The sequence below is a fragment of the Amblyomma mixtum genome, chromosome 3 (assembly GCF_055824585.1).
Source record: "Amblyomma mixtum isolate Tamu chromosome 3, ASM5582458v1, whole genome shotgun sequence".
NCBI lineage: Eukaryota > Metazoa > Arthropoda > Arachnida > Ixodida > Ixodidae > Amblyomma > Amblyomma mixtum.
In genome coordinates, this window is record NC_143014.1 from 54791910 (window position 1) to 54812396 (window position 20487).

The window sequence follows — 20487 nt, forward strand, 5'->3', positions numbered from 1 at the left end:
GGCATGCCAGCGTGCGAGACATGCATTCTTACACGCCAGATTTCCACCTACTTTTGCGTCCGCTTTTCATGGCAGCACGTTTGTGTCCGCGCTACAGAGCTTGCCGCGGTAACGATCCAGGTCCAAGGGCTCCTTAGGCGCTGCCATACTGTTCGCTGCACTGTCGTGTGCACCTCGCGCTAGCACGGTGGAAGCGGCAACGCAACAGAGGGGAGGCGTTTCGAGCACTCCCTCGCCCGATGCAAACGTCTATACAGGCTATATATGTCCACATACAGCCTACACTGCGTACATGGCGGCGTGCTATCCACGTTATCCGGGTGAACATGGAAGACCAGACAGCGCTACAGTAGACGAAAAAGAAAATCTATAGCTTCAATATGGGTGCCTTGATAGAATACATGATGTTCTATGGGCAGATTATAGGAATGCATTTCTGCAGTAGCAGTACCCAGCTTGCCTCGAAAAAGGCTGGCCCTCCAGCCAAAACGTCGTGAATTAAATCCTGTTATGCTTTCCAATTTCTGGTGACTTTATCTGATATTGACCAATCAGCTGCCAAGAAATTAAAACTGCAATTCCAACAGCGAAAACTGCAAGTTTTAGCAGTCATTAAAATACTGTATACTGTAGGCCACGCTCCATTTTCTCCTTCACGGACCAACGCTGAAAGCAACTGCCAACAAGCGTAGGCAACTAGAAGCCTTCTGATGCGAGTTCACGCACAGTTCTGAAGTCATTCATGCCGCTGATGTCGCGAAACTTCGCTGGCCGTGAAATGGAAACACGAAGAACGCATTAATGCGCAATGAACGCTACGAATGCGGCACTCGCAATAGATCTTCCGGTGATCCAACAGCGGCGTTGGGAGGTAGCGCACACTCATCAATGCGCCGAGCGCGCTTGTGCAGCGCACCTGCTGACCATGACACCAAAAATTCTTTGTGCTTTTTATCGGTTTCAACAGAGCGCGGATAATTATCGGGATGACGGGAGCCTTACATAAAGGAGGCCATTCGATCTTTTCTTTTTGCATTCAATTCCCGATACGAGAGGCTGAATACGCAGGAAGGCGCGATAATTCGCCGCTTCATGTGCATCGAAAGATTATAGCGGGGCAGGGACCCACGTGGCATGCAAAGAGCAAAAAGACAAAGGCGCTTGTTCCCTGTGGGCGCTACAGGTGTTTATTTCGAAGTCCCGGAATATTTCCATTTGACACTTTCAGCTGATCTTTGACGTTTCAAGCTATTCATAGAGGAAAATATATGCGCAGCTAATTACAATATGAACAACCATCTGGAGTTTTCAGCCGAGAAAAAAAAGAGCCATCCATTGGCACTCTATACGTGCTCAAGGATTGTCGCTTCGAGAAGCATGCAGAGTGCGATGGCCCCTATACGCATGCATGCGTACACGCTGTGCTGCGAGTAGGAAAGTGAGTGCAGCGCTTTCGTAACTGTCACCGCTAACAAAGCCCGGGGAGCGACGCATTTATTCAAATTCCACAGAGGTTACTTTTCCTGTCGCACACAAGACCTGCAGAGCACCACAAAATGCGCGCTTATATGCCTGCTTTGCATGCATGCGAGGCCACACATGCGAAGAAAGCCCAGAAACTAGTAACGCGGACCTGGGCCCCACCGATCGCTCGACGTAGTGGCGGACTTGGCTTTTGCACGTCAGCTTACTTCGTCTTGCTCTCTGCCCTCACTCATTTATCTGCTTACTAACCTTTCGCGCTCCTTCCCGCCAACCGCTGTTCATGTTCCAGCCCTGAGGAAGTACCCCTATCAACTTCAATTTTTATCCTAAATAAGCACTACCATCGCGAACACAACTTGGGCCTGACTGGCGGCGAGGACAGCAGCGGAATAAGCCGCCTGTTGCGCCACCCCACGCCTATACCCCTCGCATTCGTCAGTGGACGCACATAAGCCATGCTCTAATAACCTCCGGTGTCGCTTTGCAGTGACTGAGTTGCCCGCAAAGTTATTCCGACAAATCTGCGGGCGACTCCGTGACACGGCGGTGGCGAGCGAGGCCAGGCGACCACGCACGATGCGGGGCCAGACTGGCCAGCGGCGCGGGGGCGGCGGCGAGGCGCCTCGTTCCCCCGGTGCGCGGGCAGATTGCATTAGCCGGCTCTCGGGTTTCCAGAGCAGGACCTGGCGGGGTGCTGGCGCGGGCACGGGCGCGATTCTTTCCTCGCGGCCAGGAACGGCGGCGCCCGGCGCATCCGCGCGAATCGGCCGAAATGAAGCCCGAGAGAATGCCCCCCCCCCCCCCCCCCCTCCGCCGACGCCGCTGTTGCCCCGCGTCGCCTACGCCCAGCCGGGATGGCGAGCTCGCATGACTGAGTTGCTCGTGGCAGCCCCGCCCGGCGAAAAACATCGCTCTTACTTGTCCCTCCCAACAAAACATCGCTCTTGCTTGTCCCACCCTGCTGCTGCCATCGTCTGCGGAATAAAGCGCCCGCGTGAGGCAATAGCCATTCCGCGAAGTGGCTTTGACTCCGACAGCGGCAAAGAAAAAGAAAGAGCAGCCGACTAAAAAGCGGTCCAGCACTAAGCCCCTCCCGACACACCAGCGCTGCAGACTGATTTCTCTCTAATGCCCGCAACACGCCAAAAGCGCAATTATGCGTTTAAACGGCTCAAGTTCTGAAGAACCGTGGGCGGACTTTAGCAGCGCGGTTTATGCGCTGCATCGAGCCCCGCTGTATGGCGGCGCGCACGCGACGACAGTGAACGAGTTAATTAGCTCTCCCCGAGAGTCGTCGGCGTCTATAAGCCTTGATCTTCCACACGAGTCCGCTTTCATGGGCGCCAGGTCATTTTCTTTTCATCTTTCCTCCGCGGCAGCAACCGAAAAGAGGGAGAAGCACAATCTCTCAGTTCTGTATTTCTTTTTTTTTTGTCCTCCGTTCGAAGGTACTTGCTTTGTAGAAGTTATAACGCTTTTTTTTTTTTCCTTTTCCTTTACTACCGGTCCAGAATACATCAACGCTCATTAGGCCCCGAAAACTTTACAAAGAAACTATCGTAGCGCAAATTAGCTTTCTGGCGCAAGCATGGCTTGCAGACTGGCGTCGCCCTAGTCAAAACATCGAATGATGCATTTGACACAAGGTTCACCGACAGCTTTGTAAAAAGTTCAGTGGCATCGCTGCTGGTTCTCAGAGCAAGACAACTTCACTGAAACCCTTTTCGCGATGACATACAGCCGGGGACAAAAGTCTCTGGACCACGCGCTCCTCAAACGAAGCCGATAGTTCTGCAATTAGACGGCTGCTGGAGCCTACACTCAGTGTGGAGTTGAAGAAACACAATTTTGACTTTCACCTCCACTAGTGTGGCCTTAGTCCAGATACTTTTGTCCCCGACTGTACGTTTCGTGCTTGTCCATACCACCTGTTTACGACGCAGTGCATTACAGCATTATAAATGGAGCATAAACACACCACCGCGAGTTTCATTCAAAGTAGCGCATGTACCCTTCAGCACTGTAGCGCATACTTCGGAAAGATGGGAACAGCGAACGAAGGGAAAACTGCGCACTTTTTGTAAAGAGCTGTTTCAGGAATTTGGCAGTCATATAGGCGCAAAGACCCCAGCCAAACTCCGCGCTTCCCATCGGTGACGAGGTCCAAGAAAAACCTCTCATCTCGCCACGCGACAAGAGCCTTAGCCACATGACTAACCTTGATGGGTCAGGTTCAGACTTATAGCTAGGCCCCCTCCAGACAGCGGTGTTTACGACATGTCTGCGCCTCAGTCTGCGTTCGATCGGGTGCACCACAAAAGCCCAGGCGTCACGCGCGCCGAGTAGTCGCGGGACGTGCGGCGTCGGTGTACGTTCAACAGCGAAGCATCGCGTGACCAGGACGTTTAGTAGCGCGCTCGGCCGCGTCTGGTGGGCAACTCGAGACTCATGCAGTCTGGCATCGGGCGACGGCGGGTGAGTCAACGGGCAAAGCGGACGCTGCCGCCTGTGGCGCCGCGGCTTGCTAGACGAAAACAGCTCGAGTGGCAGGCCTCAGCCGTTTGCTGTCATGTGACGCCGGCTGCGTAAGGTGTGTCCGCGAGGTGCGCAATGGCCGCTCGGTGTGCGCAGGCAGCGTCACCAAAGCACGGCGCAGAGTTCGTTCCCAGGGAACCCGAAGCTCCATCGACCTAGTGCTCTAAACCTTTACCAGCGAGTTTGTACGAAATCTGATCACTTGACACGTGCAGTAAACCGCGATTTGGGTCTCACGAGAGTCATGAAAGTAACAACGAATGAGTTATGACATCCCACCCTCGTCTCCCTGTCTACTGCTATTGTGTCGTGCTGCTAAAAACGCGAACAGGTTTTGCGCAGATCACACGCAGAGCTCGTAGAGGCGTGGGCGAACGAAGCAAAGCCGTTTTGGCTACGAAGACTCTCCGGCAACTTTTTCCACTCCCTGCACACCGTGCAGTGTGCGTGCGCTCTCACCTTCGCGGATCGCGCGCATCAAACGGCTCACGGCGAAGCGAGAACGGCCGGATGCGCCCGAGACACGGCTCACACGTGAACCTGTTTTTTGCGTTTTTACGCCACTGCGACACGAGAGAAGTGCAGACAGTTCAAAAACCCCTAATTAAATGTTCGAAAAGCATCGCGCCACGCACCTTCCGCATCGAGTCCCTCGGGTTCGGCTGGCTGCGGTCCCAAGAGAGCACCGCAGGCGTGCGACAACGATACAGCGAAGCGAATAAACAAATCAGAGAAGTACGGATGTTTCGAACATCCTCATATGAGGCGGCTATCGTTCCGCTTTCGCCGCTCGCATCAGTTTACTTGGCAGTCGTTCCGCGCCACGTGTCTCTCTTTAGCCGCTTCCTTTTGCCTAAGAAGCAGGGCGCTTCAAAATCCGCTTACGCGACTCCCGACCCGAGAAGACTCGGAAGGCACTTCTTTCGGCGCGCTACCTCCGAGTGATCCCACGCCTCGCGAGAATATCCGCCGGCTCAATTAAGCATGCCGGCGCTTTAGGCGAGCAGCAGAAGCAGCAGCGGGGCCGCGCCCCGGCCACCGGTGGGCCCGCAGCGCGCCACGGGCGCACGCTCGCGAGCCACCTGCGGCTAATGAGGGACCCCGAGGCTGGCCCCGGAGCCCGACACCGATCGCTCTCGAGCGCTCCTCTCGGCCGCGCTTTGCATACAGTGTGCGTTGAGCACAATTTATTCTTTTTTCCTCCCACCTCCGGAGCCTAATTCTAATGCGAGGTTAGGCCGCCGCTGCGCCATCTCTTCCTGCAGAGACTCGCCGCCGGCTAAAACGTATGCGCCGGACGCGGCCCTTAAGCAACGGCGGCTCCGCCAGCAGGGGCGCAACTACGCTCCTTCGCTCCCAAGTTCTCTTTCGCGAGCCCCGTACAGGAAGGAACGCCTCTCTCGCCCGCAGCTGTGCAAGCACGAGGCGTTCGGTTTCGGGCCACTGAAACTGCCTCCGGTCCTGCATTCATTAGACAGCTTCGTTCCGTATGCGAAATGCTTTGACGCCGGGGACCGAGTCATTACCCAACAATGCCGCGCCTCTTGGTCGCTCTCTCCGGAGCTACCACTCTGAAAGGACAGACTTAAAGGGAGAAGTAAAAAAGCGATGAGATCCGATTCTCACACAGCCTGTAGTAAGCGGTATAGTGCCACGAAGTTTTGCGAGAACCAAAGCGATCGATTCCTGCATGGGCGAACCTCTCTTTCGGCGCTCTGCTACAACCCAGCCGCTTCGCTCTGGCACGATTCAGGAGCGACGTCAACAGCACCGAGAACGCTGCCGTTTGATCGCGTTCCTGCCCTGGCCCACCACGGCGGTCAGCGGGACGACAACCGACGAAAGCAGCGATACAGATACGGTTTATGTCCCACAAAAACACGAGGGTGCGAGACTGATCGCTAATCGACCTCACGCGCGAAAATACAAATCAAGCTTCGGAGCTGTATGGTGCTCAGGTGGTATTGCATTCTCGGCTCATTTCCTGACGGGATTTTCAACCGAAGTTGCGCCTACCAATATAGACTGTTTCCCTCTATGCGGCATTGTAGAAGGTACAGGTAGCTCTCCTAAAGTGTTTCTCTCCTGTGCTCCTCGCCGACGTTTGCTTTTGTTTCTCCACTACGAACAACTGACAAGCCCGTGTTTCCTATCTGTCTACAAGTGACGTCAGCTGACCTGGTATCGAATCCTCAGAACTATTCGCACGTCAAAACAGTCGTTTACTGGGTGACGCCCCAGCGAATGATAGCCGGTCGACCGGCTATAATCTCGCACCGTACTAGGTGCTGTTTAAACTGGTGTCATTTCCTTATGAGCAATGCGTCCCGAAATCTTAACTATGCGCAGGCTCTAAAACTGTCGCGTGTAATAGCGGCACTGGGAACATTATTCGGCGGCTGCATTCGCGTTATACTTCCAGATCTAAAGATCTGGACAGACCGAATGCGAATGACTCTACCAAAGCCTCCTATAGTTTTGGAAGGATCAGAGCGCCATATTTTTACGCATGTGTCCTATGTGGGCACTTCTGCAACCGGTATATAAGACATATAAAAAAAAAAAACGTATGAAGGAAACTGTACGGCTGACGTCACGTAATTAGAGACCCAAGAATCGCTAGCAAACGGTGCTGCAAGAAGCCAAGCCTCTCGATATACCGGACAGCGCTGTGCACAAACAGCTTTGTCGATTCGGGCTCTTGATTGGCCGATGCGTGAGCTCAGGACTGGCGCCATCGTCCGGTATACGAACACGGGAGGATAACGGAGCCCGTGCACGAGATTGAGTCAGCAGCGCAAGAGCGCGCATTGTCAGATGCACGGAGGTTCCCGCTCTTTATACACCCTTTCTTTTCTTCCCAGTCAGAGGAAAGGCCAACACCTGACCGCGTATCTCAGCCGGCGCGGACGAAGGCCGTTTTATCGCCGGTGGGGGCTCGAGGCACAAGCAGGAGCGCTCGCAGCACTATTGCCCAGCACGGGGCTTATCTCACGCAAGCTGCGGTCGCCAGAAGTGCGGCCCGGAGGAAGCGGCCGCTTTTCTCGTTACGTCCGACCGCTTAAGCATGCTTCACGTGAAGCGCATAACCAGGGCAAACACTAACCGGACGCGGTCAAAACAAATTCCGCACGCCTCCTAATCTGGCGCCGCGTGTTCCGAGGCGGAGGCGGCGGCCGTCCCAAATACAAGCGCTGCTGCCATATCTTCTTTGGTTTCGTGTTTCCCCCCTCGCTTTCCGAATAAATTCCACGAGTAATTTCCTTGCGGCTACCATTAGGTAAAAAAAAAAACAAAAACAACAACAACAAAGAACAGATTAAAAGAAATGCGAGGAACGCGATGAAATTTACGGCTTGTTTTGTATCAGTTTCAATCACGCACAAGCGCCGCAAGCCGCACATTCCACGAATGGTTCCCCTAGGAACAAAGCCAGATAGATAAAAAAAAAAAAAACGGCAAACGCGCTCGGTCTTTCTCTCGTGTTCGTCGGCCCTTTCTGTTTTCTTTTTCTTTTTTCCTTTTGCATCACGCAACGACTGGTTGAAGCACGCCGAGAGTTAATTGAAGAGCGAGCCTGTCAAGCCATCAGCAATGACATATGCCTTGTTTTCCGACTCTGATTATTCTTTGTTTTTTCTTTCTACATAGCGGTTCATCTTTTCCATCCATTAATAACGCTGCAAAGAAAACTAAACAATAAAACACAAGACGGGATTGAGACACATACGGAGTGACTGCGGTCGACGCCAGTAATGATTTTTGGGTCATGGTTCTAGAAGTTATTTTTGGTCAATCAGAAAAGCAAAAATAGCGAGCTCCAAATGGAGGAAGCCTGTTGACTCTAGATTCGTACAGTCAAGCTGTACGGTGACAAAGGAGCACTGTCCCCTCAGGTCCGTGCGGTGGACACGGAGCTGAAGCGGCACGCATATGGCCCGCAGAGCCGTGTACTCTGCAGTCATGTTGAACGATGTTGCGACTCCGCCTTTTGCGGCTACCTGGCAGAGCGTTTCCATGCGCTAACCTATGCTGGGAAATGTCGCTGCCACATACAACCCAAGTATTAAAACTACCGTTGCGTGTAAAACAAAACAAACAAAAAAAGCAAAAAAAAACCAGTTAGCAGTAACTTATACGCTGAACAGCGACCATCACAAATCCCAGAAAGCTCCGCGCTCGTGAAATGTTAAACGCTAACCCTACCCATACTGCGGACGCGAAAGCATGCGCCATGATTACGTAAGCGACTGCAATGTGTTGTGTACAAATAGCCGGAACTGTAGCCACTGATTCGCTTGAAAAGAAGCCTTGCGTGAAAAAACACGCGACGAGGAGACAATAACCACAGGTTCGCAAGTCCTTGCATCGTGCTCCTTTGCTGCTGAAGTGCCCTCCTTCCCCTCTGTGTGTGGACAGTGCATACAAAAAGAAACAGGAGACCTAGAGTCCATGTCGCTGCCTTCAGTTATCGCCAGTTTGCGTGCGGCATAAATACCGAGACGCCACGCAATGATCCGAACACGGCACGCACATTCACCACTAATGGCATTATTCCAATCGGCAGGCACTTATAAGCGCGCATTATTATTTTTCCTTTTTTTTTTCTAACACTTCCCTGCCAAGAAAAAGTAAATCTCCCCTAACCTCGCAAGGCAGCCAAGTGTGCTCAATTCGAACGGCTGCTGTGTGTAGTTAAGTGCGCTTTCCTCGCACACATTTCTGTGCACCGTCGCTGGAGGGCAAGTAAAGGTGGTCCAGCGAAAGCGGCGCACTTGTAGCGCAACCGCGACGCGTCGCGTCCCCGGGCCGAGCAGCGCAGCAGCAACTGACCTCCGGGCGTTCTTCCGCCCCCATCGCCTCGTGGGAGTCGGCCAGGGCACCCCCCCCCCCCCCCCCCCTTCCTCGAAGCCCTCGCCTCCACGTGCCATGTCGCGCAAGACTGATTCGGAGCGCGCAGCATAAAGCATGCCGCGGTGCACTGGAGAGGGGCGGCCGCACGTAACAATGGCCCTCCCGAGAGCACATCTTGGTGCAGAGGTGGGGGGGGGGGGGGGGGGGGGGCAAAGCTCCGTGATCAATGCTCCCTTTCTGCCGCGCACTCTTCTATCTCGCTCCTGCCTGGGCGGCCATTGTGCCCGGCGCCTTCTTCTTGTCTGCGCGCAAAGTTCACCTCGCGCTTCTTTTCGCTTTCACTAACCCCCCCCCCCCCCCCCCCCCCCCCCCCCCAGACGCCCCCTCCGTGTTTCTTTGGCGCGCTTTCTCTTATTCCTGTCCTTTTTTTTATTACCATTATTATTATTATTCTCACGACCGTTCCTCGAGAAACAAGCGTCCCTCGGCATCACGCCGCCTTTATAACAACTGCAGCTGGTGGCGTTTTATACGCGGGAAGAGAAAAGCAGGAAAAGAGGGGCTCAACAAGAAAGAGGCGAGCACAGGCAGACACAATGCAAGCTCTCCTTGGAATGCTACCGAAGCCGCAGATGCCAGGGAGAACAATAATGAAGATAAAAAAAACACGTACACACATATATTTAAGCGACGAGGTGGATAACCCCGCGGTCTCTGTTATTGCCCGACGTCACGGATAGCTACAGCGAGGGCAAAAAAGCGAAAGCGGAGAATTTTTTTTTCCTCGCATTGCACAAAAATTTTCGCCCCCCAGGGTAAAAAAAGTAAGACGCAAAAAGCCAACAGCCACAACGAATTCTGTATACGTCGGCGCAGCTAAGCAAGCAGAGAGCAAAGGCAGCTTCATTCTCTTCCGCATCCTCCCACGCGTCGTTTCGTTCCCTTTCTTTTTTTAAGCCGACGGAAAAACGGGCATCACTTGCGGGTTATGAGAACTCATGAGGACCGCGCGATGAGCGGGGTTCAAATTCGCAGAAGTCGAGGCGCCGTCGCCGAGACAAACGAAAGCTGGGGAGATGAAGTAAACAACTGTCGCGATGAAGAAGCCGGGAGGGCAAAATAACAACAACACAGAGGCAGGGTTCAAAGTCGCCGCGACACACAATGGCTGCGCTGTCTCCTCTGGTCGCACCCTCTGTCGGGCGGTGTGAAATCCCGCTCGGTCGCGTCAGCCGACCTAACGAGCGAAGAAAAAGAAAACATTGTTGTTTAGGCCGTTAGCTTTTCCCGAGGAGTTCCCCCGCGCTATCACGGCCGAAACGAGAGAACGCCGGATAGACGACGCAAGACAAAGGGATGTTCCATCACGCTTACGGGGCCGTCACCCCTATTGTACACCAGGGAGGCTCGCCGCCGCACCGGCAGGGAGGAGGAAGCGAAAGAGGCGCCACTTTTTGCGCCGACATTCTGCGGACCTTTCTTTTCGCCGAGGTGCTACGGAGGCGGCGATTGTGGGACGCGCTTGCCACCGATGACGCAATGGGGCTCGAAATGAATATTGACCACGAGGGAGCCGGGATAAGCCATTGTCTAACACTCGTCAAGATAAAAAAAAAAAGATAACTTCATGAGAAAGAGAAATAAAAGGCTCGAAAATATATTCGCCCAACAGCGTTGAGTATCTGAGTGGCTGTTGCATTGACGCCGCTACAGGCGTTTGAAGAAAAAAGAGAGAATGGTCAGAATGCGGATACGCTACAGCCTACTTCAACGTCGCCGTGTTATTCCCAGGTGCGACGGGTGCTCTGACGGTGCCCTTGACGGACGATCTGAAAAGCCAACCGATAACAGCGCGCTTAGCATATCGGCGACACGCATGTGAAGACGGAACAAGTGGAGGCTCTCTCCAAACGTGCAGCACGAACGCGGCCAAGTGAAGCGCATAGCCGTCGATAGCAAAATGTGCCCGATGTCCCGTTTTCCGAACGTTACGACCGCCATGAGAGTGGGCGGGTGCTCTCCGCAGGCGCACGGGTTAACGACGAGGAAGGACAGACCACGCGGCTCGGGAGGCCGCCCTCAGCTCTCTCTGAAAGCCTCGGAGTTAGCTGCCTGGGCGACTTAGCAAACAAGTAACGGCGCTTCTGGGCGGACAGTCCGGCGCACCCCCCACACAACCACAAACACGAGCGGCGGTGGAGGGGAGCGCGAGGCCATTCGCAGGGAAGCCATAAGCCCCCTTCCAACCGGAGGACTCGATGGGGGCTTCCGGCTTGGCGCCTCGACTCAAGAGCGCACTCCCCCCCCACCCCCCTCCCTCCCTTCCCTTCGACGTCGGCTATAACGTAACTGCATAATTACGCCCGAATCCCCGAAAGCCTCTCGATAGCCCCAGCGCCGTAATTCCCCGCCACTTGGAGATATCCGGCGCCGGGCACAGACTGGCTAAGCGCGTTTCCTTCCTCTTATGGGCAGCCCTCCTCGGATCTGCCAGGTTCTCGGGCAGCCTCACCATGTCCGCGGTGGCGCCCAGCACGCGCCGACGAGCCTCCCGACCCTTCCCCCCTGTGCCCGAAGCCCCGGCTCGAGCCCCTCTCAATAAGTGATGGCCCGCGCACCTCTGCTGATGCTGCGGAGGCCCCATGGCTTCCGCACTCTCGGGTCGCTGAGGTCTCCTCGAAAGGAGGGATTCGGTGGCGCGCCGCCATACCGCTGCTATCTGATGCAACCCTCAAGAGACAACAGAAAACAAGGTGGAGGGGGAGGGGGGGGGGGGGGTCACAAAATGGGTTCTATATTTTTTAAAGGCTCTGTAGTATTCACAGAATCGACCTGCACCGCAAACTGCTCTCTGGCTCCTTGGTTCCGCTGTTGACTGCTGGCTTTCTTCATATATCTAGGTGGAAGTGACGTATGCAGTTATCGATCTACTACTGAGAACTAGCAACTCCCACCAGAATTATTGAAAGAAAACATTCTGTGACAAAATAAATCGAAAAACCAAGCGTAAAACTTGGAAGTTTGGTTATGGGGTCGGGCACACACCAGCCAGCCAACCAGCCAATAAGATTGAGGTCCAGTCCGAACACTGAATAACATGTCTCAGCAAGCAAAATACAAAATGCAGACAAAGATGGCTTCTCAAGCCCAGAAGAGCGCTCGTTTTTTTTTTTTTTTTTGGACGCGATCCAGTGTTACAGTTCTTGCAGGATAGTTAAGGCGCACTGCAGCTAGCGTGTGAAGGCAGATTCCGAAATTTACGACAATGAGATACCACGTCCACAAGAAGAGAGAAAAAGAAATGTCACTAATTGCGAAACAGGAATGTAGCCAATAAGTTTACAGACCCCCAGGAAAGAAGGAAAAAGAAAACGCTCAAGAGCAAGCGCATCGCTGGCAGCAAAGCGCTTTCCTAAGCTTGATAAATAATAGCCACCGATCAAGGAGCGCCGCTGGTCTGTGAGCCGCCTAGACAGCGGCGGGGGAAGCGAAACATAAATATAAGATCTCGCGGTTTTCCCCTCGGCACGGCGCCGTATTTCCAGGAGCAAAGCAGCAGAAATGGCGCCACAAGGAAGAAGAAAAGCAAAGCAAGGAAGCGACCGTTGGCGGTGCGTGAGGGGAGGGGTGTGCAGAAGGCAGAGAGAAACAAACACGGTCGAATTCACGTATGCCCTAACGGGGTTCGTATTAAAAGAGGCGACGCCAAGAGGGGCCAGGCGGCTGCGTGAAATGTTCTTTTGCCCGCCGTCGCATTTCACTCGGCAGCCTTGTCGCCATGGGAACGGACGCGCTCGCGCGCCTGGGCTGCCTCCTCGTGGCGAAGTAGGAAGGGGTCGCAGTAGCTGGCGTGGCCGCCCCCCCGGCCTCGCGTCGACCCTCCTTCCACCCGCCATCCCTGCGGCCGGCTGCGAATGAAAGTGCCAGATGCGCATTCCGGGATCTCGATTATGGGCGCCGCACTCGCCGCCTCACCCCCCTACCCCTGCCCGCTCTTTCCCGCTGTCAGCAGATTAACCCGGACCACCTCGAGAGGGGACCCATCTTCCTAATCATCGTTAGCCCGGCCGGCTGCCGAGAAATGATGATACAGCCGCAACCCCGGCTTTTAATCCGCACTGTTTATTATCCTAATGCTCGTTTCTTTCCTCGGTTGTCTCTTCCCGCGCTGTCCGCTTCCTTGTTTGTTGCTGCTGTGAGCTTCACCTTCTCCCCGGTGAGCATGGGGACGAGCGCGTATTATTTTCTTAGCTTCTCGCGACAAGGACGAAAGCAGAACGTGAGGGGGAAAGGAGGGGGGGCATAATTTCTTATTCCCGAGTCAGGCGCACGCTGAAGAGCACGGCTATTACGCCCAAATCACGTTCCCCAAAACGCCCTCGAACGAAACGCCGCTGCCTCGCGCTTGATGCTCAAATCTGTGAGGGGAAGTCGCGTCACGGTTGTGCCCGTGGCTCGCTAGAAAAAATAAAATAAAATAAAACAGCACCAATGAATGCAAAACGACACGTGTTTACTACCCGCTCGTCGTCGCGCGAAGTTGGATGCCCGCCACCTAATTGCGAATACGACGTGCGCCGCCGTAACTACACAGTGCACGGGTTTTACTTCCGTCATGTAGGTTTTACTCAAGACAGACACGCAATACGTATACAAGACAAGGGATGGCGCTGCAACTTCGGCTGTCACCGTAGCAACGAACAGAGTGGAGCATCGCGAATCTGGCGGCAGGCAGGCAGTTCACGCAAGGAAGTTGAACGAAAGTTGAACAGACACGGGCACAAGTTGCTCTACACTGTGCCCAAGAGACACACCCGGCGAAGTTTTCCCCGCCCGACACAGTGCAATAACTCGACAAGCAGCACAGCATGCCTCTCAAGCACACTTGCCCTTCATGAACACTGTCATTCCTTCCATTCCCTAACCTATGTAATCAAATCACGAACAGTCCGTCTTGAATGAAGGAGGCGGAAGTGCACCCCCCTGACTTTGGCGCCATTTGGGGATATGGAAAAAAAAAGTCGAGACAGGCAGAAGAAATGCTGGTCATAGACTGCTCACACGCAAAACAAGCAAAGAGAACTGTGGAAAACTCGCTGCATACGTATGGGAAGCAGTAGCAGATTTCGGCGCTCTCGCGCACCTCGATCGCTTCCGGCGTAAGTTCCGCGAATAAACTCCCCCCCCCCCCCCCCAAAAAAAAAAAGAAACAAAAAAAAAACTGCGCCTTCATCAGCCTGCCCTCTGGTCGTTCTCTTCCTATTTCGTCCGTCCATGGTCCAATAAGTGCCACGGGTGTCCAAGCGCCCGCAAAAGGAAACATGAAACAAAAAAAGAAAGAAAAAAATGAAAAGCGGCCGCAAAGGCGGAGAACGGCAGCGTCAACAAACGCTTCCTGCCAGGCGGAGGAGCTGACCGCAACGTCGGAGATTAGCCTGCCGAGCGGGCGCCCCAGAGTGGCCACGAATCGCGGCTCCTTCCTGGTGCCGTTATCGGATGCCTTCCGCACCCTCGGCCCGTTTCGAAGAGCCATCGCACCCAGGCTCATCGGTCCCTCAACTGCGCGTCATTTCGGCCGGCGCAGTTTGATGAGCGATGCCGGCAGCGCGTCTTCGTCGAGCCGCCTCTGCGCCGTCATTACCTGGCGCCCCGTGAGACTCGGTGTGGAACGGCACTCGGCTGCTCCGCCGGTGTCATTACGTGGCCATCTCCACCCGCTGGCCGCCCCCTCCTGTGACGGCTTACTGACAAGACCGCTCGGAAAGCAGATGGCGGCAGAAAGCATGGGAACTTTACGGAGCAATCGCGCTCGAGTTTATTTCTACATTTGGCGCCGATGATACGAGGCCCAGAATACCCATAGTACTATGCCAGTGGTGGACCTGAGATACGTAAGTTTCAAATCGGCTTACACGCATTCCATTTTAGCGTGTATCGAACCGTTTAGGTAGCTCGAGCATTAAGCTCGCATAGCAAATAACACAGCATTACCAAGCGCCAAGGTCTACTCGCTGTTCTTTTGGTGCGAAAATAAAAATAACAAAGCCCGTCTCCCAAACACTCTGGAACTTTTTTTGAGCGGGGGCGGGGTGAAAGTTTTCGAATTTGTTTATTTACTTATTTCCCGTTTTCTCATTTATATACTTTCTTTTATTTTTCTCAATATTTCTCTTTCTTCTGCACTATGCAAAGGTGTGTTCGTTTAATGCGCATAAAACTTTAAATGAAGTGGCCAGCTTTATAAAGATGTACTCGAGGGAAGTAATCGACTTCATTACAAAAGTTTCCGCATTTTCTATTTAAATTCTGCTAATCATTCTCACGAACCGTGGGCCAGCCATTCAACGACTTCTGTTTAGACAAGATTGGTTTAGGTGACTCAAACGAAAAGATTTCAGTGGCTGCGATGTCAACTAGCTTAGCCACGCTGCTCTTTACACTGATAACGCCCTACAGTTGAAACGTTCGTCATAAAACTGATATGAGCGGAAACAGTTGGCGACGGGGGTGAGGTTGCGGGTAGAGGGCGTGGGCTGGAAAGGGGAGAGTTTTCTCGGCAGAAATGTGTATGGCAGAAATGTGTACTCGTTCGGCGGCCCTTCGACTGGGTCGCTAGCGAAAACCGGCCAAAACCTCACCCCCCTTCTTCCCAAGGCGCGACCAGATGCGCGCCGCGGTGTCGGGTGCCGATGCAGCGCTTCCTTGGCACAGAGCCATGCCAGACTGTCGCCTTCCTGCCGTTTATTTGCACCGTACTGCCGCGCCTGCTCCGTCGTCTGTCACACGTGACCGAATGACGAAACGACCCTTGCGCGCGCGTAACAACTTTGCGCTTCAGGTTACGGTTTCCCACACCGAACACCTACTCGATCTGTGCGGAGGATAGATGACTACAAGCGTAATAACGCACGACTGCGGAAACCTTAGCCATGGCGATGGTCAGGCCCGTGAATGCGTCCACTACGCTGCGCAGTGTACTACTTCATCGAAGATGCAAACTTCCGAGGCAGAATGAGTTAGCTGAAGTTTTACGGAGCAAGCCCGCATCACATTTCTTTTTCTTTGCTCTAGTCCAAATTCACTGGGCAATGAGTCCAAGAACTAAGCGAGTTCACTTTCCAAGATGCCAACAGTTCATTCGTCGCTCAGCGAAAGAAATGCCGGTACTAAGAGGAATTCTGTGGCCGCCGTCGTCGTCTCAGATCCAGCGAATGCTCCCTCGCAGCGAAGTCACGTGGGCAGCTAAGCGCAGCTGCGCACACTCGTGAGCCAGCAGCATGAGCGATGGGGTGGGCGAACGATCGAGGTCACAGCGCCGCCGCTCGAACCTCGTCACACGGGCTCCGGCTGCGAAGTGCCCGAGGCGAGCTTCTCGCACAAGCGGCCGACTGGCGTGCACTGCACCGAGCGCATGAAGCGACACGACTTTATTAAAGGGGAGCCGCAGATTGGGGGGAGAGGCGCACGGGGAATCACGCGAGCAAGGCCGTGCCTCGCGAGCGGATGAGCCGGCGCCGACAGACGGCTGCGATACAGACGGCGGGGCCCCGAGCGCCTCATTACACACCGCTCGGCCGAGACGGGCCGCACTGTGGCCATGTATAGCGGCGCTGTCCCATTCCGCGCCACTGCAACCCAAACCGTCCGCCGTTTCCGCCTCTGCTGCTGGCCTTGTTTCCACTTCATTTACGGAGCCCAATTCTGCTGTTGCGTCTCGTCGCGCCGCGCGTCCCCGAACACGCGCAATCGTGGCCGCAAAAATAAAGGTTTACCAGCGGCACAATGCGCCGCCGGTCCGATCGCGCGGGGCCATTTGCATGCCAGCGCCGCCGCAAAAGGGGGAGTCGTCGGTGGCGCGCACACAACCGCCGCCGCGCACGTGCTTGTAACCTTGGCGGCGAAAAAAGCGGCAGAGGGACGCGCGGCTCGTTTGCATTTCTGCGGACGGCGGCTGTGCGCGTCATTAACGTTGCGGCTGTGTCCGTGCGCTCCTCTGTTTCGCGTTGACTCGGCGGCAGCCGCGCACAAAAGGAGCTGAAGCGCGGAAACTCCATTTGAGGGCGAACAAACAGATAAGAGAGGCGAGGCTCGTGCAGAGGAACGCAGAACGGTCGTTCCGTTTCAAGCAAGAACAGACCGCGAGCAGCAATGAATAAAATAAAAAAGGGGACGAGGAAGCCTCAAACGGTCCCGGCAAACAGCTGATCTTGGGAAAAAACGCTTTTAGCGTGGCGGCCCCTCTTCGCAAGAGCTATCATAGTTGCACCGAAGAGTGGGGCAGCGACCGTGTCAGGAGGACCGGAGTCTCACGCCTCGAGCTATCGCCTACCGATCGGTCTTAGACAGCTTCGAGCGTTCGTTATCGTTCTAGCATTCTACACCGCCCAGCGTTAACAGATAAGTTTCGCGAAGAGTACAGGTGAACCCAGAGGCAACCAAGTTCGCTGTCTTCAGCACATATCTCACGTAGTCGAAACAGTTCCACAAAAACATCAGCCGCTCCCGATAGCAGTACCATTTGTACCACAAAATCTGAGGCGCCATCTGCAGTGGCGTCTAGCTCCACGACGCGCGTCACACGATACGAGTGACAGACACCATTGAGCAGCAGCCACTGCCGGCGTGAGTTGGGCACGATACGGGCTCACAGCGAAACGACGGACACTTCGACCCTGCTAGACGCGGCCAAATCAAGACGCGGAAGTACGTCCGTCCACGCTCTGCAGATCCTCACTGAACCATGGTGAAGTCCTTATAAACGAGTTGGCTTCCCACAGCGAATTCCAGACTCTTGCTGGCACGCGGATTTGAAGTCATCCATAATCAAAGCGTTTAGAGCGCTAGCATCTTTTGTTTTTATAAACTTCTCTTCCGTAAACTCTTGCTACAATCATCATCATCAGTAGTCTTAATACGCCCTTCTCCCATATCTCTCCAATTAACTCTGTCCTGTAGCCACCTTATCCCCGCAGACTTCTTAATCTCATCCGCCCGCCTAACTTTCTGCCGCCCCCTGCTACGCTTGCCTTCTCTTGGAATCCACTCTGTTACCTTTAAGGTTTTCTTGCCTTCGCATTACATGCCCTGCCCAAGCCCATTTCTTCCTCTTATTTCGACCAGGATGTCATTAACCAGCGTTTGTTCCCTTACCCACTCCGCCCGCTCCTGATCGCTTAACGTTACACCTACCATTTTTCTTTCCATAGCTCGCTGCGTTGTCCTTAAGTTCCACCCTTTTCATTATCCTCCACGTTTCTGCCCCATAGGTGAGTACCGGTAATATCCAGCTGTTATACACTTTTCTCTTAAGAGATATTGATAAACTGCCATTCAGTGATCTGAGAGAACGTGCGAAATGCGCTCCACACCATTCTTAATCTTCTAGTTATTTCACTCCCGTGATTCGGATATGCGGTCACTACCTGCACTAAGAAGACGTATTCCCTTACCACTTCCAGCACCACGCTATCAACTGCGAACTGCTGTTCCCTTCCTAGACTGTTGAACATTAATTTGGTTTACTTCACATTAATTTTTAGAGCCACCATTATGCTCTGCCTTCTAACTCATTGATCATGCTCTTCAGTCCATCCCCAGAGTGACTTAGCAAGGCAATGCCATTAACGAATCGCAGATTACTAAGGCATTCGACATCAACTATTATGCCCAACTGTTCTCAATGCAGGCCTCTGAACACCTCGCATAAACAGGCGACGAACAGCATTGGCGAGATCGTGTATCCCTGCCTGACACCCTTCCTTATCGGAATTTTATTGCTGACTTTATGGAGGACTCGGGTAGCTGGGCAGCCGTTATAGATATCTTCCAGTATTAAAGCTGGCTCCAATAGCGAGCTCTAATACTGTTGTAAAAAAAAAAATAAGTAAATACATGCACGTTGGCCGCCTACATTTTAAGGCGATATTTCGCACCCGGCAACCGCCTATACACTTGCAGGCGGCGCTGTATGAAGGCACGCGCAGCGCTCCAGCTCCGCATGAGTGCGCGGCAAAAGATGGGGCAAGGGACGACGGCGCAGAGAATGCCTCAGTAAAGCTGCCCGAGCCCAGTTGGGGCGTCCAGGCAGGTTTAGCGAAGCATCCACTGGCACGAGGAGCGATCCAGGCATCGCCGCCGAAGAGGCACCCGCTTACCGCAGCCACGCGGACAGGACGCCACGCTCGGAGCCGCCGCGGCGCAGTCCCTGATGCGTTCACGTAGTACTGATCTGGGATGCTTACCTGCAAACAGAAAGAACAAAAAAGAAAACAACAGCGGCATGAGTACGCGCTGCGTTGACAGTGCCGTTTTTAGTCGCGCTTGTATTAAATGTTTACGTGCGCTCATTGTAAGCATCTCTCCTTGGTGCGCTGTGCCTTAGTCAATCCACGCCAGCCTACAACCAATAGGTGGCACATCTGCACACACTGCACAGCGACAGGATAGGACGAGACTTGGCAAAAGACGCGCACACGTCGGACGTCCTTTGCCTTGTCCTCGTCTTTAGCGCTACAGTTCGTCGTCATCATCAACAACAACACAATCAGCCCCCTTACGTCCGTTGCGGTACAAAAGGCCATATCCCATTCGCCTTCAATTATATCCGTCTTGCACCAGGTGGGACCACATTGTCTCAGAAAATTTTCTAATGTCATCTAACCAGCTCATTCTGGCGATCCCTCGCGCGTTTCAGTTCTCTCATAATCCACTAAATTGTAGCCGTACGGACTGTCTGTCGCGTGCTTTCCGCGTTATACGTGCCCTGCCAATTTCCTCTAATTGTGTTTAGCTGGGCAACTCCGCATCCAGCTTCTTTTCTGCGTTAGAGCTACTGTCGAATGATGAAAGAGCAACTGAAATCATTCGCGTAGCCCGGTCACCGCGCAGAGTTGCAGACAAATAAGCACATGCCGAATTTCAACATGACTCGCGGCTGCAGGACTTATGCAAGAAAATCGATCTAAAAAACACCACTGTGACGAGCATGTTCGCAGGCCCTCAGTGCATTTTTGCGAAGGGGTGTCTCAAGAGCCTGCCACTGCTGCAGGCTCGCGCAGATCGGAGGCTGAATTTCAGCAGCCCCTGTCTGGAGTTTTAAAAAGCCCGCACACTCCGCGGTTTTTCAAGCGCGCAGAACCAGAGAGGCAGCTCTCCGTTATTAGGACACAACATATGAACCGTAAGGAGGCCGGCGTATCATGCCGAAATAAAGGGAGAGAGGAAGAAAGCGAACGGGAGATCAATTTCGCCCGACCGTTTCGCTTCCATGCAGAACGCGTGCCCTTCGACAAGAGGGAAGAAAAAAAAAAGGCAGCTACGCTCCCTCCCCTCCTCCCATTTTTTTCTATCTTCTCTGGAGCCGTATTTACTTAAGCTGATTAAGTTACGCCACAGCGCGCTTCGCTTTGTACGGCCGCAACAGCTGGGAATAGATCTTTCGCTTTTCCCACACGCAACGCGTAGAAGGAACCGAGCTCCACGGTTCAAGCGAGCTGTGCGCGCGCGCTCAAAAAGCTGCGCCGAGCCGTTTCCTCGGCCCCCGAAACTCATTGTGCTCGCACCCAGCCGACGGGGGCGCCCCGAAACTTGCGCGCCACGCGAACACGACGGCGG

General features: G+C 53.9%; 1 protein-coding gene across 4 annotated transcripts in view; it reads right to left on the reverse strand.

The window, feature by feature from the left end:
• Positions 1 to 20487, reverse strand: part of LOC149350234 (Krueppel-like factor 6) — a 356738-nt gene that overhangs the window by 227131 nt on the left and 109120 nt on the right. The window contains exon 1 of one of the 4 annotated variants that reach the window (XM_089579219.1): positions 3704 to 3726. The exons of the other annotated variants lie outside the window; for them this stretch is intronic. The gene's annotated coding sequence lies outside the window, so the exon portion shown is untranslated. Of the gene's footprint in view, positions 1 to 3703; positions 3727 to 20487 lie in introns of those variants that run through there. 4 annotated transcript variants of the gene reach the window in all.